The sequence below is a fragment of the Heterodontus francisci genome, unplaced genomic scaffold, assembly GCF_036365525.1.
Source record: "Heterodontus francisci isolate sHetFra1 unplaced genomic scaffold, sHetFra1.hap1 HAP1_SCAFFOLD_603, whole genome shotgun sequence".
Taxonomy (NCBI): Eukaryota; Metazoa; Chordata; class Chondrichthyes; order Heterodontiformes; family Heterodontidae; genus Heterodontus; species Heterodontus francisci.
Window position 1 is genome coordinate 282,023 of NW_027141646.1, and position 16,652 is coordinate 298,674.

Here is a 16,652-nt window from a genome sequence, read left to right on the forward strand (position 1 = left end):
AAGAAAGTAGGCTCAGTTACAGAGATAACAAGTAAGTAGTCTCAGTTACAGATATAGCAAGTAAGTAGTCTCAGTTGCAGACAGAGCAAGTAAGTAGTCTCTGTTCCAGTCAGAGCAAGAAAGTAGGCTCAGTTACAGAGATAACAAGTAAGTAGTCTCAGTTACAGACAGAGCAAGTAAGTGGTCTCAGTTACAGACAGAGCAATTAAGTAGGCTCAGTTACAGAGATAACAAGTAAGTAGTCTCAGTTACAGACAGAGCAAGTAAATAGCTTCAGTTAGAGACAGAGCAAGTAAGTAGTCTCAGTTACAGACAGAGCAAGTCAGTAGTCTCAGTTACAGACAGAGCAGGTAAGTAGTCTCAGTTACAGACCGAGCAGGTAAGCAGTCTCAGTTACAGATATAGCAAGTAAGTAGTCTCAGTTGCAGACAGAACAAGTAAGTAGGCTCAGTTACAGAGATAACAAGTAAGTAGTCTCAGTTGCAGACAGAACAAGTAAGTAGTCTCTGTTACAGTCAGAGCAAGAAAGTAGGCTCAGTTACAGAGATAACAAGTAATTAGTCTCAGTTACAGACAGAGCAAGTAAGTAGTCTCAGTTGCAGACAGAGCAAGTATGTAGGATCAGTTACAGAGATAACAAGTAAGTAGTCTCAGTTACAGAGCAAGTAAGTAGTCTCAGTTACAGTCAGAGCAAATAAGTAGGTTCAGTTACAGAGATAACAAGTAAGTAGTCTCAGTTACAGACAGAGCAAGTAAGTAGTCTCAGTTGCAGACAGAACAAGGAAGTAGTCTCAGTTACAGACAGATAAAGTAAGTAGTCTCAGTTGCAGACAGAGCAACTAAGTAGTCTCAGTTTCAGACAGAGCAAGTAAGTAGTCTCTGTTCCAGTCAGAGCAAGTAAGTAGGCTCAGTTACAGAGATAACAAGTAAGTAGTCTCAGTTACAGACAGAGCAAGTAAGTTGTCTCAGTTGCAGACAGACCAAGGATGTAGTCTCAGTTACAGACAGATAAAGTAAGTAGTCTCAGTTGCAGACAGAGCAACTAAGTAGTCTCAGTTTCAGACAGAGCAAGTAAGTAGTCTCTGTTCCAGTCAGAGCAAGTAAGTAGTCTCAGTTGCAGACAGAACAAGGAAGTAGTCTCAGTTACAGACAGATAAAGTAAGTAGTCTCAGTTGCAGACAGAGCAACTAAGTAGTCTCAGTTTCAGACAGAGCAAGTAAGTAGTCTCTGTTCCAGTCATTGCAAGTAAGTAGGCTCAGTTACAGAGATAACAAGTAAGTAGTCTCAGTTACAGACAGAGCAAGTAAGTAGTCTCAGTTACAGACAGAGCAGGTAAGCAGTCTCAGTTCCAGATATAGCAAGTAAGTAGTCTCAGTTGCAGACAGAACAAGTAAGTAGTCTCAGTTACAGACAGAGCAAGTAAGTAGTCTCTGTTCCAGTCAGAGCAAGAAGGTAGGCTCAGTTACAGAGATAACAAGTAAGTAGTCTCAGTTACAGACAGAGCAAGTAAGTAGTCTCAGTTGCAGACAGAGCAAGTATGTAGGATCAGTTACAGAGATAACAAGTAAGTAGTTTCAGTTACAGAGCAAGTAAGTAGTCTCAGTTACAGTCAGAGCAAGTAAGTAGGTTCAGTTACAGAGATAACAAGTAAGTAGTCTCAGTTACAGACAGAGCAAGTAAGTAGTCACTGTTCCAGTCAGAGCAAGTAAGTAGCCTCAGTTACAGAGATAACAAGTAAGTAGTCTCAGTTACAGACAGAGCATGTAAGTAATCTCAGTTACAGACAGAGCAAGTAAGTAGCTTCAGTTACAGACATAGCAAGTAAGTAATCTCAGTTACAGACAGAGCAAGTAAGTAGTCTCAGTTACAGAAAGAGCAATTAAGTAGTCTCTGTTCCAGTCAGAGCAAGTAAGTAGGCTCAGTTACAGAGATAACAAGTAAGTAGTCTCAGTTATAGACAGAGCAAGTAAGTAATCTCAGTTACTGACAGAGCAAGTAAGTAGTCTCAGTTACAGACAGAGCAAGTAAGTAGCTTCAGTTACAGACAGAGCAAGTAAGTAGTCTCAGTTACAGACAGAGCAAGTAAGTAATGTCAGTTACAGACAGAGCAAGTAAGTAGGCTCAGTTACAGAGATAACAAGTAAGTAGTCTCAGTAACAGACAGAGCAAGTAAGTAGTCTCAGTTACTGACAGAGCAAGTAAGTAGTCTCAGTTACAGACAGAGCAGGTAAGCAGTCTCAGTTACAGATATAGCAAGTAAGTAGTCTCAGTTGCAGACAGAACAAGTAAGTAGGCTCAGTTACAGAGATAACAAGTAAGTAGTCTCAGTTACAGACAGAGCAAGTAAGTAGCTTCAGTTACAGACAGAGCAAGTAAGTAGTCTCAGTTACTGACAGAGCAAGTAAGTAGTCTCAGTTACAGACAGAGCAGGTAAGCAGTCTCAGTTACAGATATAGCAAGTAAGTAGTCTCAGTTGCAGACAGAACAAGTAAGTAGTCTCAGTTACAGACAGAGCAAGTATGTAGGATCAGTTACAGAGATAACAAGTAAGTAGTATCAGTTACAGAGCAAGTAAGTCGTCTCAGTTACAGTCAGAGCAAATAAGTAGGTTCAGTTACAGAGATAACAAGTAAGTAGTCTCAGTTACAGACAGAGCAAGTAAGTAGTCACTGTTCCAGTCAGAGCAAGTAAGTAGGCTCAGTTACAGAGATAACAAGTAAGTAGTCTCAGTTACAGACAGAGCAAGTAAGTAATCTCAGTTACAGACAGAGCAAGTAAGTAGCTTCAGTTACAGACATAGCAAGTAAGTAATCTCAGTTACAGACAGAGCAAGTAAGTAGTCTCAGTTACAGAAAGAGCAAGTATGTAGTCTCTGTTCCAGTCAGAGCAAGTAAGTAGGCTCAGTTACAGAGATAACAAGTAAGTAGTCTCAGTTATAGACAGAGCAAGTAAGTAATCTCAGTTACTGACAGAGCAAGTAAGTAGTCTCAGTTACAGACAGAGCAAGTAAGTAGCTTCAGTTACAGACAGAGCAAGTAAGTAGTCTCAGTTACTGACAGAGCAAGTAAGTAGTCTCAGTTACAGACAGAGCAGGTAAGCAGTCTCAGTTACAGATATAGCAAGTAAGTATTCTCAGTTGCAGACAGAACAAGTAAGTAGTCTCTGTTCCAGTCAGAGCAAGAAAGTAGGCTCAGTTACAGAGATAACAAGTAAGTAGTCTCAGTTACTGACAGAGCAAGTAAGTAGTCTCAGTTACAGACAGAGCAGGTAAGCAGTCTCAGTTACATATATAGCACGTAAGTATTCTCAGTTACAGACAGAGCAAGTAAGTAGTCTCTGTTCCAGTCAGAGCAAGAAAGTAGGCTCAGTTACAGAGATAACAAGTAAGTAGTCTCAGTTACAGACAGAGCAAGTAAGTGGTCTCAGTTTCAGACAGAGCAAGTAAGTAGTCTCAGTTACAGAGATAACAAGTAAGTAGTCTCAGTTACAGACAGAGCAAGTAAGTAGCTTCAGTTACAGACAGAGCAAGTAAGTAGTCTCAGTTACAGACAGAGCAAGTCAGTAGTCTCAGTTACAGACAGAGCAAGTAAGTGGTCTCAGTTACAGACAGAGCAAGTAAGTAGGCTCAGTTACAGAGATAACAAGTAAGTAGTCTCAGTTACAGACAGAGCAAGTAAGTAGCTTCAGTTACAGACAGAGCAAGTCAGTAGTCTCAGTTACAGACAGAGCAGGTAAGTAGTCTCACTTACAGACAGAGCAAGTAAGTAATCTCAGTAACAGACAGAGCAAGTAAGTAGCTTCAGTTACAGACAGAGCAAGTAAGTAGGCTCAGTTACAGAGATAACAAGTAAGTAGTCTCAGTTACAGACAGAGCAAGAACGTAGGCTCAGTTGCAGACAAAGCAAGTAAGTAGTCTCTGTTCCAGTCAGAGCAAGTAAGTAGGCTCAGTTACAGAGATAACAAGTAAGTAGTCTCAGTTACAGACAGAGCAAGTAAGTAATCTCAGTTACAGACAGAGCAAGTAAGTAGGCTCAGTTACAGAGATAACAAGTAAGTAGTCTCAGTAACAGACAGAGCAAGTAAGTAGTCTCAGTTACTGACAGAGCAAGTAAGTAGTCTCAGTTACAGACAGAGCAGGTAAGCAGTTTCAGTTACAGATATAGCAAGTAAGTAGTCTCAGTTGCAGACAGAACAAGTAAGTAGGCTCAGTTACTGAGATAACAAGTAAGTAGTCTCAGTTACAGACAGAGCAAGTAAGTAGCTTCAGTTACAGACAGAGCAAGTAAGTAGTCTCAGTTACTGACAGAGCAAGTAAGTAGTCTCAGTTACAGACAGAGCAGGTAAGCAGTCTCAGTTACAGATATAGCAAGTAAGTAGTCTCAGTTGCAGACAGAACAAGTAAGTAGTCTCAGTTACAGACAGAGCAAGTAAGTAGTCTCTGTTACAGTCAGAGCAAGAAAGTAGGCTCAGTTACAGAGATAACAAGTAAGTAGTCTCAGTTGCAGACAGAGCAACTAAGTAGTCTCAGTTTCAGACAGAGCAAGAACGTAGGCTCAGTTGCAGAGATAACAAGTAACTAGTTTCAGTTACAGTCAGAGCAAGTAAGTAGGCTCAGTTACAGAGATAACAAGTAAGTAGTCTCAGTTACAGACAGAGCAAGTAAGTAGTCTCAGTTACAGAGATAACAAGTAAGTAGTCTCAGTTTCAGACAGAGCAAGTAAGCAGTCTCTGTTCCAGTCAGAGCAAGTAAGTAGGCTCAGTTACAGAGATAACAAGTAAGTAGTCTCAGTTACAGACAGAGCAAGTAAGTAGCTTCAGTTACAGACAGAGCAAGTAAGTAGTCTCAGTTACTGACAGAGCAAGTAAGTAGTCTCAGTTACAGACAGAGCAGGTAAGCAGTCTCAGTTACAGATATAGCAAGTAAGTAGTCTCAGTTGCAGACAGAACAAGTAAGTAGGCTCAGTTACAGAGATAACAAGTAAGTAGTCTCAGTTACAGTGCAAGTAAGTAGTCTCAGTTACAGTCAGAGCAAGTAAGTAGGTTCAGTTACAGAGATAACAAGTAAGTAGTCTCAGTTACAGACAGAGCAAGTCAGTAGTCTCAGTTGCAGACAGAACAAGGAAGTAGTCTCAGTTACAGACAGAGAAAGTAAGTAGTCTCAGTTGCAGACAGAGCAACTAAGTAGTCTCAGTTTCAGACAGAGCAAGTAAGTATTCTCTGTTCCAGTCAGAGCAAGTAAGTAGGCTCAGTTACAGAGATAACAAGTAAGTAGTCTCAGTTACAGACAGAGCAAGTAAGTAATCTCAGTTACAGACAGAGCAAGTAAGTAGCTTCAGTTGCAGAGAGAACAATTAAGTAGTCTCAGTTACAGACAGAGCAGGTAAGTAGTCTCAGTTACAGATATAGCAAGTAAGTAGTCTCAGTTGCAGACAGAACAAGTAAGTAGGCTCAGTTACAGAGATAACAAGTAAGTAGTCTCTGTTCTAGTCAGAGCAAGTAAGTAGGCTCAGTTACAGAGATAACAAGTAAGAAGTCTCAGTTACAGACAGAGCAAGTAAGTAGCTTCAGTTACAGACAGAGCAAGTAAGTAGTCTCAGTTACAGAGATAACAAGTAAGTCGTCTCAGTTACAGACAGAGCAAGTAAGTAATCTCAGTTACAGACAGAGCAAGTAAGTAGGCTCAGTTACAGAGATAACAAGTAAGTAGTCTCAGTTACAGACAGAGCAAGTAAGTAGCTTCAGTTACAGACAGAGCAAGTAAGTAGTCTCAGTTACAGAGATAACAAGTAAGTAGTCTCTGTTCCAGTCAGAGCAAGTAAGTAGTCTCAGTTACAGACAGAGCAAGTAAGTAATCTCAGTTACAGATAGAGCAAGTAAGTAGGCTCAGTTACAGAGATAACAAGTAAGTAGTCTCAGTTACAGACAGAGCAAGTAAGTAGCTTCAGTTACAGACAGAGCAAGTAAGTAGTCTCAGTTACTGACAGAGCAAGTAAGTAGTCTCAGTTAAAGACAGAGCAAGTAAGTAATCTCAGTTACAGACAGAGCAAGTAAGTAGTCTCAGTTACAGAAAGAGCAAGTAAGTAGTCTCTGTTCCAGTCAGAGCAAGTACGTAGGCTCAATTCCAGAGATAACAAGTAAGTAGTCTCAGTTACAGACAGAGCAAGTAAGTAATCTCAGTTACAGACAGAGCAAGTAAGTAGCTTCAGTTACAGAGATAACAAGTAAGTAGTCTCAGTTAAAGACAGAGCAGGTAAGAAGTCTCAGTTACAGATATAGCAAGTAAGTAGTCTCAGTTGCAGACAGAACAAGTAAGTAGGCTCAGTTACAGAGATAACAAGTAAGTAGTCTCTGTTCCAGTCAGAGCAAGTAAGTAGGCTCAGTTACAGAGATAACAAGTAAGAAGTCTCAGTTACAGACAGAGCAAGTAAGTAGCTTCAGTTACAGACAGAGCTAGTAAGTAGTCTCAGTTACAGAGATAACAAGTAAGTCGTCTCAGTTACAGACAGAGCAAGTAAGTAATCTCAGTTACAGACAGAGCAAGTAAGTAGGCTCAGTTACAGAGATAACAAGTAAGTAGTCTCAGTTACAGACAGAGCAAGTAAGTAGCGTCAGTTACAGACAGAGCAAGTAAGTCGTCTCAGTTACAGAGATAACAAGTAAGTAGTCTCTGTTCCAGTCAGAGCAAGTAAGTAGGCTCAGTTACAGAGAAATCAAGTAAGTAGTCTCAGTTACAGACAGAGCAAGTAAGTAATCTCAGTTACAGATAGAGCAAGTAAGTAGGCTCAGTTACAGAGATAACAAGTAAGTAGTCTCAGTTACAGACAGAGCAAGTAAGTAGCTTCAGTTACAGACAGAGCAAGTAAGTAGTCTCAGTTACTGACAGAGCAAGTAAGTAGTCTCAGTTAAAGACAGAGCAAGTAAGTAGTCTCAGTTACAGACAGAGCAAGAAAGTAGGCTAAGTTACAGAGATAACAAGTAAGTAGTCTCAGCTACAGCCAGAGCAAGTAAGTAATCTCAGTTACAGACAGAGCAATTAAGTAGTCTCTGTTCCAGTCACAGCAAGTAAGTAGGCTCAGTTACAGAGATAACAAGGAAGTAGTCTCATTTACAGACAGAGCAAGTAAGTAGTCTCAGTTACAGACAGAGCAAGTAAGTAGCTTCAGTTACAGACAGAGCAAGTAAGTAGTCTCAGTTACAGAAAGAGCAAGTAAGTAGTCTCAGTTACAGACAGAGCAAGTAAGTAATCTCAGTTACAGTCAGAGCAAGTAAGTAGTCTCAGATTCAGACAGAGCAAGTAAGTAGTCTCAGTTGCAGACAGAGCAAGTAAGTAGTCTCAGTTACAGACAGAGCAAATAAGTATTCTCTGTTCCAGTCAGAGCAAGTAAGTAGGCTCAGTTACAGAGATAACAAGTAAGTAATCTCAGTTACAGACTGAGCAATTCCGTAGTCTCTGTTCCAGTCAGAGCAAGTAAGTACGCTCAGTTACAGAGACAACAAGTAAGTAGTCTCAGTTGCAGACAGAGCTAGTAAGTAGTCTCAGTTACAGAAAGAGCAATTTTGTAGTCTCAGATTCAGACAGAGCAAGTAAGTAGTCTCAGTTGCAGACAGAGCAAGTCAGTAGCTTCAGTTACAGACAGAGCAACTCAGTAATCTCAGTTACAGACAGAGCAAATATGTCGTCTCAGTTACAGTCAGAGCACGAAAGTAGGCTCAGCTACAGAGATAACAAGTAAGTAGTCTCAGCTACAGCCAGAGCAAGTAAGTAATCTCAGTTACAGACAGAGCAATTAAGTAGTCTCTGTTCCAGTCAGAGCAAGTAAGTAGCTTCAGTTACAGACATAGCAAGTGACTAATCTCAGTTACAGAGATAACAAGTAAGTAGTCTCAGTTACAGACAGAGCAAGTAAGTAATCTCAGTTACAGACAGAGCAAGTACGTAGGCTCAGTTACAGAGATAACAAGTAAGTAGTCTCAGTTACAGACAGAGCAAGTAAGTAGCTTCAGTTACATTCAGAGCAAGTAAGTAGTCTCAGTTACTGACAGAGCAAGTAAGTAGTCTCAGTTACAGACAGAGCAGGTAAGCAGTCTCAGTTACAGATATAGCAAGTAAGTAGTCTCAGTTGCAGACAGAACAAGTAAGTAGGCTCAGTTACAGAGATAACAAGTAAGTCGTCTCAGTTACAGACAGAGCAAGTAAGTAGCTTCAGTTACAGACAGAGCAAGTAAGTAGTCTCAGTTACTGACAGAGCAAGTAAGTAGTCTCAGTTACAGACAGAGCAGGTAAGCAGTCTCAGTTACAGATATAGCAAGTAAGTAGTCTCAGTTGCAGACAGAACAAGTAAGTAGTCTCAGTTACAGACAGAGCAAGTAAGTAGTCTCTGTTCCAGTCAGAGCAAGAAAGTAGGCTCAGTTACAGAGATAACAAGTAAGTAGGCTCAGTTACAGACAGAGCAAGCAATTAGTCTCAGTTGCACACAGAGCAAGTAAGTAGGTTCAGTTAAAGAGATAACAAGTAAGTAGTCTCAGTTACAGACAGAGCAAGTAAGTAGTCTCAGTTGCAGACAGAACAAGTAAGTAGTCTCAGTTACAGACAGATACAGTAAGTAGTCTCAGTGCAGACAGAGCAACTAAGTAGTCTCAGTGACAGACAGAGCAAGTAAGTAGTCTCAGTTACAGAGATAACAAGTAAGTAGTCTCAGTTTCAGACAGAGCAAGTAAGCAGTCTCTGTTCCAGTCAGAGCAAGTAAGTAGGCTCAGTTACAGAGATAACAAGTAAGTAGTCTCAGTTACAGACAGAGCAAGTAAGTAGCTTCAGTTACAGAAAGAGCAAGTAAGTAGTCTCAGTTACTGACAGAGCAAGTAAGTAGTCTCAGTTACAGACAGAGCAGGTAAGCAGTCTCAGTTACAGATATAGCAAGTAAGTAGTCTCAGTTGCAGACAGAACAAGTAAGTAGGCTCAGTTACAGAGATAACAAGTAAGTAGTCTCAGTTACAGAGCAAATAAGTAGTCTCAGTTACAGTCAGAGCAAGTAAGTCGGTTCAGTTACAGAGATAACAAGTAAGTAGTCTCAGTTACAGACAGAGCAAGTCAGTAGTCTCAGTTGCAGACAGAACAAGGAAGTAGTCTCAGTTACAGACAGATAAAGTAAGTAGTCTCAGTTGCAGACAGAGCAACTAAGTAGTCTCAGTTTCAGACAGAGCAAGTAAGTAGTCTCAGTTACAGACAGAGCAGGTAAGTAGTCTCCGTTACAGATATAGCAAGTAAGTAGTCTCTGTTCCAGTCAGAGCAAGTAAGTAGGCTCAGTTACAGAGATAACAAGTAAGTAGTCTCAGTTACAGACAGAGCAAGTAAGTAATCTCAGTTACAGACAGAGCAAGTAAGTAGCTTCAGTTACAGACATAGCAAGTAAGTAATCTCAGTTACAGACAGAGCAAGTAAGTAGTCTCAGTTACAGAAAGAGCAAGTAAGTAGTCTCAGTTGCAGACAGAACAAGTAAGTAGGCTCAGTTACAGAGATAACAAGTAAGCAGTCTCTGTTCCAGTCAGAGCAAGTAAGTAGGCTCAGTTACAGAGATAACAAGTAAGAAGTCTCTGTTACAGACAGAGCAAGTAAGTAATCTCAGTTACAGACAGAGCAAGTTAGTAGGCTCAGTTACAGAGATAACAAGTAAGTAGTCTCAGTTACAGACAGAGCAAGTAAGTAGCGTCAGTTACAGACAGAGCAAGTAAGTAGTCTCAGTTACAGAGATAACAAGTAAGTAGTCTCTGTTCCAGTCAGAGCAAGTAAGTAGGCTCAGTTACAGAGAAATCAAGTAAGTAGTCTCAGTTACAGACAGAGCAAGTAAGTAATCTCAGTTACAGATAGAGCAAGTAAGTAGGCTCAGTTACAGAGATAACAAGTAAGTAGTCTCAGTTACAGACAGAGCAAGTAAGTAGCTTCAGTTACAGACAGAGCAAGTAAGTAGTCTCTGTTAAAGACAGAGCAAGTAAGTAGTCTCAGTTACAGACAGAGCAAGAAAGTAGGCTCAGTTACAGAGATAACAAGTAAGTAGTCTCAGCTACAGCCAGAGCAAGTAAGTAATCTCAGTTACAGACAGAGCAATTAAGTAGTCTCTGTTCCAGTCACAGCAAGTAAGTAGGCTCAGTTACAGAGATAACAAGGAAGTAGTCTCATTTACAGACAGAGCAAGTAAGTAGTCTCAGTTACAGACAGAGCAAGTAAGTAGCTTCAGTTACAGACAGAGCAAGTAAGTAGTCTCAGTTACAGAAAGAGCAAGTAAGTAGTCTCAGTTACAGACAGAGCAAGTAAGTAGTCTCAGTTACAGACAGAGCAAGTAAGTAATCTCAGTTACAGTCAGAGCAAGTAAGTAGTCTCAGATTCAGACAGAGCAAGTAAGTAGTCTCAGTTGCAGACAGAGCAAGTAAGTAGTCTCAGTTACAGACAGAGCAAATAAGTATTCTCTGTTCCAGTCAGAGCAAGTAAGTAGGCTCAGTTACAGAGATAACAAGTAAGTAATCTCAGTTACAGACAGAGCAATTCCGTAGTCTCTGTTCCAGTCAGAGCAAGTAAGTACGCTCAGTTACAGAGACAACAAGTAAGTAGTCTCAGTTGCAGACAGAGCTAGTAAGTAGTCTCAGTTACAGAAAGAGCAATTTTGTAGTCTCAGATTCAGACAGAGCAAGTAAGTAGTCTCAGTTGCAGACAGAGCAAGTCAGTAGCTTCAGTTACAGACAGAGCAACTCAGTAATCTCAGTTACAGACAGAGCAAATATGTCGTCTCAGTTACAGTCAGAGCACGAAAGTAGGCTCAGCTACAGAGATAACAAGTAAGTAGTCTCAGCTACAGCCAGAGCAAGTAAGTAATCTCAGTTACAGACAGAGCAATTAAGTAGTCTCTGTTCCAGTCAGAGCAAGTAAGTAGCTTCAGTTACAGACATAGCAAGTGACTAATCTCAGTTACAGAGATAACAAGTAAGTAGTCTCAATTACAGACAGAGCAAGTAAGTAATCTCAGTTACAGACAGAGCAAGTACGTAGGCTCAGTTACAGAGATAACAAGTAAGTAGTCTCAGTTACAGACAGAGCAAGTAAGTAGCTTCAGTTACAGACAGAGCAAGTAAGTAGTCTCAGTTACTGACAGAGCAAGTAAGTAGTCTCAGTTACAGACAGAGCAGGTAAGCAGTCTCAGTTACAGATATAGCAAGTAAGTAGTCTCAGTTGCAGACAGAACAAGTAAGTAGGCTCAGTTACAGAGATAACAAGTAAGTCGTCTCAGTTACAGACAGAGCAAGTAAGTAGATTCAGTTACAGACAGAGCAAGTAAGTAGTCTCAGTTACTGACAGAGCAAGTAAGTAGTCTCAGTTACAGACAGAGCAGGTAAGCAGTCTCAGTTACAGATATAGCAAGTAAGTAGTCTCAGTTGCAGACAGAACAAGTAAGTAGTCTCAGTTACAGACAGAGCAAGTAAGTAGTCTCTGTTCCAGTCAGAGCAAGAAAGTAGGCTCAGTTACAGAGATAACAAGTAAGTAGGCTCAGTTACAGACAGAGCAAGTAATTAGTCTCAGTTGCAGACAGAGCAAGTAAGTAGGTTCAGATAAAGAGATAACAAGTAAGTAGTCTCAGTTACAGACAGAGCAAGTAAGTAGTCTCAGTTGCAGACAGAACAAGTAAGTAGTCTCAGTTACAGACAGATACAGGAAGTAGTCTCAGTTGCAGACAGAGCAACTAAGTAGTCTCAGTTTCAGACAGAGCAAGTAAGTAGTCTCTGTTCCAGTCAGAGCAAGTAAGTAGGCTCAGTTACAGAGATAACAAGTAAGTAGTCTCAGTTACAGACAGAGCAAGTAAGTAATCTCAGTTACAGACAGAGCAATTAAGTAGCTTCAGTTACAGAGATAACAAGTAAGTAGTCTCAGTTACAGACAGAGCAAGTAAGTAGTCTCAGTTACAGACAGAGCAAGTAAGTAGCTTCAGTTACAGACAGAGCAAGTAAGTAGTCTCAGTTACAGAGATAACAAGTAAGTCGTCTCAGTTACAGATAGAGCAAGTAAGTAATCTCAGTTACAGACAGAGCAAGTAAGTAGGCTCAGTTACAGAGATAACAAGTAAGTAGTCTCAGTTACAGACAGAGCAAGTAAGTAGCTTCAGTTACAGACAGAGCAAGTAAGTAGTCTCAGTTACAGAGATAACAAGTAAGTAGTCTCTGTTCCAGTCAGAGCAAGTAAGTAGGCTCAGTTACAGAGAAATCAAGTAAGTAGTCTCAGTTACAGACAGAGCAAGGAAGTAATCTCAGTTACAGACAGAGCAAGTAAGTAGGCTCAGTTACAGAGATAACAAGTAAGTAGTCTCAGTTACAGACAGAGCAAGTAAGTAGTCTCAGTTACAGACAGAGCAAGTAAGTAGCTTCAGTTACAGACAGAGCAAGTAAGTAGTCTCAGTTACAGAGATAACAAGTAAGTCGTCTCAGTTACAGATAGAGCAAGTAAGTAATCTCAGTTACAGACAGAGCAAGTAAGTAGGCTCAGTTACAGAGATAACAAGTAAGTAGTCTCAGTTACAGACAGAGCAAGTAAGTAGCTTCAGTTACAGACAGAGCAAGTAAGTAGTCTCAGTTACAGAGATAACAAGTAAGTAGTCTCTGTTCCAGTCAGAGCAAGTAAGTAGGCTCAGTTACAGAGAAATCAAGTAAGTAGTCTCAGTTACAGACAGAGCAAGTAAGTAATCTCAGTTACAGACAGAGCAAGTAAGTAGGCTCAGTTACAGAGATAACAAGTAAGTAGTCTCAGTTACAGACAGAGCAAGTAAGTAGCTTCAGTTACAGACAGAGCAAGTAAGTAGTCTCAGTTACTGACAGAGCAAGTAAGTAGTCTCAGTTAAAGACAGAGCAAGTAAGTAGTCTCAGTTACAGACAGAGCAAGAAAGTAGGCTCAGTTACAGAGATAACAAGTAAGTAGTCTCAGCTACAGCCAGAGCAAGTAAGTAATCTCAGTTACAGACAGAGCAATTAAGTAGTCTCTGTTCCAGTCACAGCAAGTAAGTAGGCCCTGTTACAGAGATAACAAGGAAGTAGTCTCAGTTACAGACAGAGCAAGTAAGTAGTCTCAGTTACAGACAGAGCAAGTAAGTAGCTTCAGTTACAGACAGAGCAAGTAAGTAGTCTCAGTTACAGAAAGAGCAAGTAAGTAGTCTCAGTTACAGACAGAGCAAGTAAGTAGTCTCAGTTACAGACAGAGCAAGTAAGTAATCTCAGTTACAGTCAGAGCAAGTAAGTAGTCTCAGATTCAGACAGAGCAAGTAAGTAGTCTCAGTTGCAGACAGAGCAAGTAAGTAGTCTCAGTTACAGACAGAGCAAATATGTCGTCTCAGTTACAGTCAGAGCACGAAAGTAGGCTCAGCTACAGAGATAACAAGTAAGTAGTCTCAGCTACAGACAGAGCAAATAAGTATTCTCTGTTCCAGTCAGAGCAAGTAAGTAGGCTCAGTTACAGAGATAACAAGTAAGTAATCTCAGTTAAAGACAGAGCAATTAAGTAGTCTCTGTTCCAGTCAGAGCAAGTAAGTAGTCTCAGTTGCAGACAGAGCAAGTCAGTAGCTTCAGTTACAGACAGAGCAACTAAGTAATCTCAGTTACAGACAGAGCAAATATGTCGTCTCAGTTACAGTCAGAGCACGAAAGTAGGCTCAGCTACAGAGATAACAAGTAAGTAGTCTCAGCTACAGCCAGAGCAAGTAAGTAATCTCAGTTACAGACAGAGCAATTAAGTAGTCTCTGTTCCAGTCAGAGCAAGTAAGTAGCTTCAGTTACAGACATAGCAAGTAAGTAATCTCAGTAACAGAGATAACAAGTAAGTAGTCTCAGTTACAGACAGAGCAAGTAAGTAATCTCAGTTACAGACAGAGCAAGTACGTAGGCTCAGTTACAGAGATAACAAGTAAGTAGTCTCAGTTACAGACAGAGCAAGTAAGTAGCTTCAGTTACAGACAGAGCAAGTAAGTAGTCTCAGTTACTGACAGAGCAAGTAAGTAGTCTCAGTTACAGACAGAGCAGGTAAGCAGTCTCAGTTACAGATATAGCAAGTAAGTAGTCTCAGTTGCAGACAGAACAAGTAAGTAGGCTCAGTTACAGAGATAACAAGTAAGTAGTCTCAGTTACAGACAGAGCAAGTAAGCAGCTTCAGTTACAGACAGAGCAAGTAAGTAGTCTCAGTTACTGACAGAGCAAGTAAGTAGTCTCAGTTACAGACAGAGCAGGGAAGCAGTCTCAGTTACAGATATAGCAAGTAAGTAGTCTCAGTTGCAGACAGAACAAGTAAGTAGTCTCAGTTACAGACAGAGCAAGTAAGTAGTCTCTGTTCCAGTCAGAGCAAGAAAGTAGGCTCAGTTACAGAGATAACAAGTAAGTAGTCTCAGTTACAGACAGAGCAAGTAAGTAGTCTCAGTTGCAGACAGAGCAAGTATGTAGGATCAGTTACAGAGATAACAAGTAAGTAGTCTCAGTTACAGAGCAAGTAAGTAGTCTCAGTTACAGTCAGAGCAAGTAAGTAGGTTCAGTTACAGAGATAACAAGTAAGTAGTCTCAGTTGCAGACAGAGCAAGTAAGTAGTCTCAGTTGCAGACAGAGCAACTAAGTAGTCTCTGTTCCAGTCAGAGCAAGTAAGTAGGCTCAGTTACAGAGATAACAAGTAAGTAGTCTCAGTTACAGACAGAGCAAGTAAGTAATCTCAGTTACAGACAGAGCAATTAAGTAGCTTCAGTTACTGACATAGCAAGTAAGTAATCTCAGTTACAGACAGAGCAAGTAAGTAGTCTCAGTTACAGAAAGAGCAAGTAAGTAGTCTCTGTTCCAGTCAGAGCTAGTAAGTAGGCTCAGTTACAGAGATAACAAGTAAGTAGTCTCAGTTACAGACAGAGCAAGTAAGTAATCTCAGTTACAGACAGAGCAAGTAAGTAGGCTCAGTTACAGAGATAACAAGTAAGTAGTCTCAGTTACAGACAGAGCAAGTAAGTAGCTTCAGTTACAGACAGAGCAAGTAAGTAGTCTCAGTTACTGACAGAGCAAGTAAGTAGTCTCAGTTAAAGACAGAGCGAGTAAGTAGTCTCAGTTACAGACAGAGCAAGAAAGTAGGCTCAGTTACAGAGATAACAAGTAAGTAATCTCAGTTACAGACAGAGCAATTAAGTAGTCTCTGTTCCAGTCAGAGCAAGTAAGTACGCTCAGTTACAGAGATAACAAGTAAGTAGTCTCAGTTACAGACAGAGCTAGTAAGTAGTCTCAGTTACAGACAGCGCAATTTTGTAGTCTCAGATTCAGACAGAGCAAGTAAGTAGTCTCAGTTGCAGACAGAGCAAGTCAGTAGCTTCAGTTACAGACAGAGCAACTAAGTAATCTCAGTTACAGACAGAGCAAATATGTCGTCTCAGTTACAGTCAGAGCACGAAAGTAGGCTCAGCTACAGAGATAACAAGTAAGTAGTCTCAGCTACAGCCAGAGCAAGTAAGTAATCTCAGTTACAGACAGAGCAATTAAGTAGTCTCTGTTCCAGTCAGAGCAAGTAAGTAGCTTCAGTTACAGACATAGCAAGTAAGTAATCTCAGTAACAGAGATAACAAGTAAGTAGTCTCAGTTACAGACAGAGCAAGTAAGTAATCTCAGTTACAGACAGAGCAAGTACGTAGGCTCAGTTACAGAGATAACAAGTAAATAGTCTCAGTTACAGACAGAGCAACTAAGTAGCTTCAGTTACAGACAGAGCAAGTAAGTAGTCTCAGTTACTGACAGAGCAAGTAAGTAGTCTCAGTTACAGACAGAGCAGGTAAGCAGTCTCAGTTACAGATATAGCAAGTAAGTAGTCTCAGTTGCAGACAGAACAAGTAAGTAGGCTCAGTTACAGAGATAACAAGTAAGTAGTCTCAGTTACAGACAGAGCAAGTAAGTAGCTTCAGTTACAGACAGAGCAAGTAAGTAGTCTCAGTTACTGACAGAGCAAGTAAGTAGTCTCAGTTACAGACAGAGCAGGTAAGCAGTCTCAGTTACAGATATAGCAAGTAAGTAGTCTCAGTTGCAGACAGAACAAGTAAGTAGTCTCAGTTACAGACAGAGCAAGTAAGTTTTATCTGTTCCAGTCAGAGCAAGAAAGTAGGCTCAGTTACAGAGATAACAAGTAAGTAGTCTCAGTTACAGACAGAGCAAGTAAGTAGTCTCAATTGCAGACAGAGCAAGTATGTAGGATCAGTTACAGAGATGACAAGTAAGTAGTCTCAGTTACAGAGCATGTAAGTAGTCTCAGTTACAGTCAAAGCAAGTAAGTAGGTTCAGTTACAGAGATAACAAGTAAGTAGTCTCAGTTACAGACAGAGCAAGTAAGTAGTCTCAGTTGCAGACAGAACAAGTAAGTAGTCTCAGTTACAGACAGATAAAGTAAGTAGTTTCAGTTGCAGACAGAGCAACTAAGTAGTCTCAGTTTCAGACAGAGCAAGGAAGTAGTCTCTGTTCCAGTCAGAGCAAGTAAGTAGGCTCAGTTACAGAGATAACAAGTAAGTAGTCTCAGTTACAGACAGAGCAAGTAAGTAATCTCAGTTACAGAGAGAGCAATTAAGTAGCTTCAGTTACAGACATAGCAAGTAAGTAATCTCAGTTACAGACAGAGCAAGTAA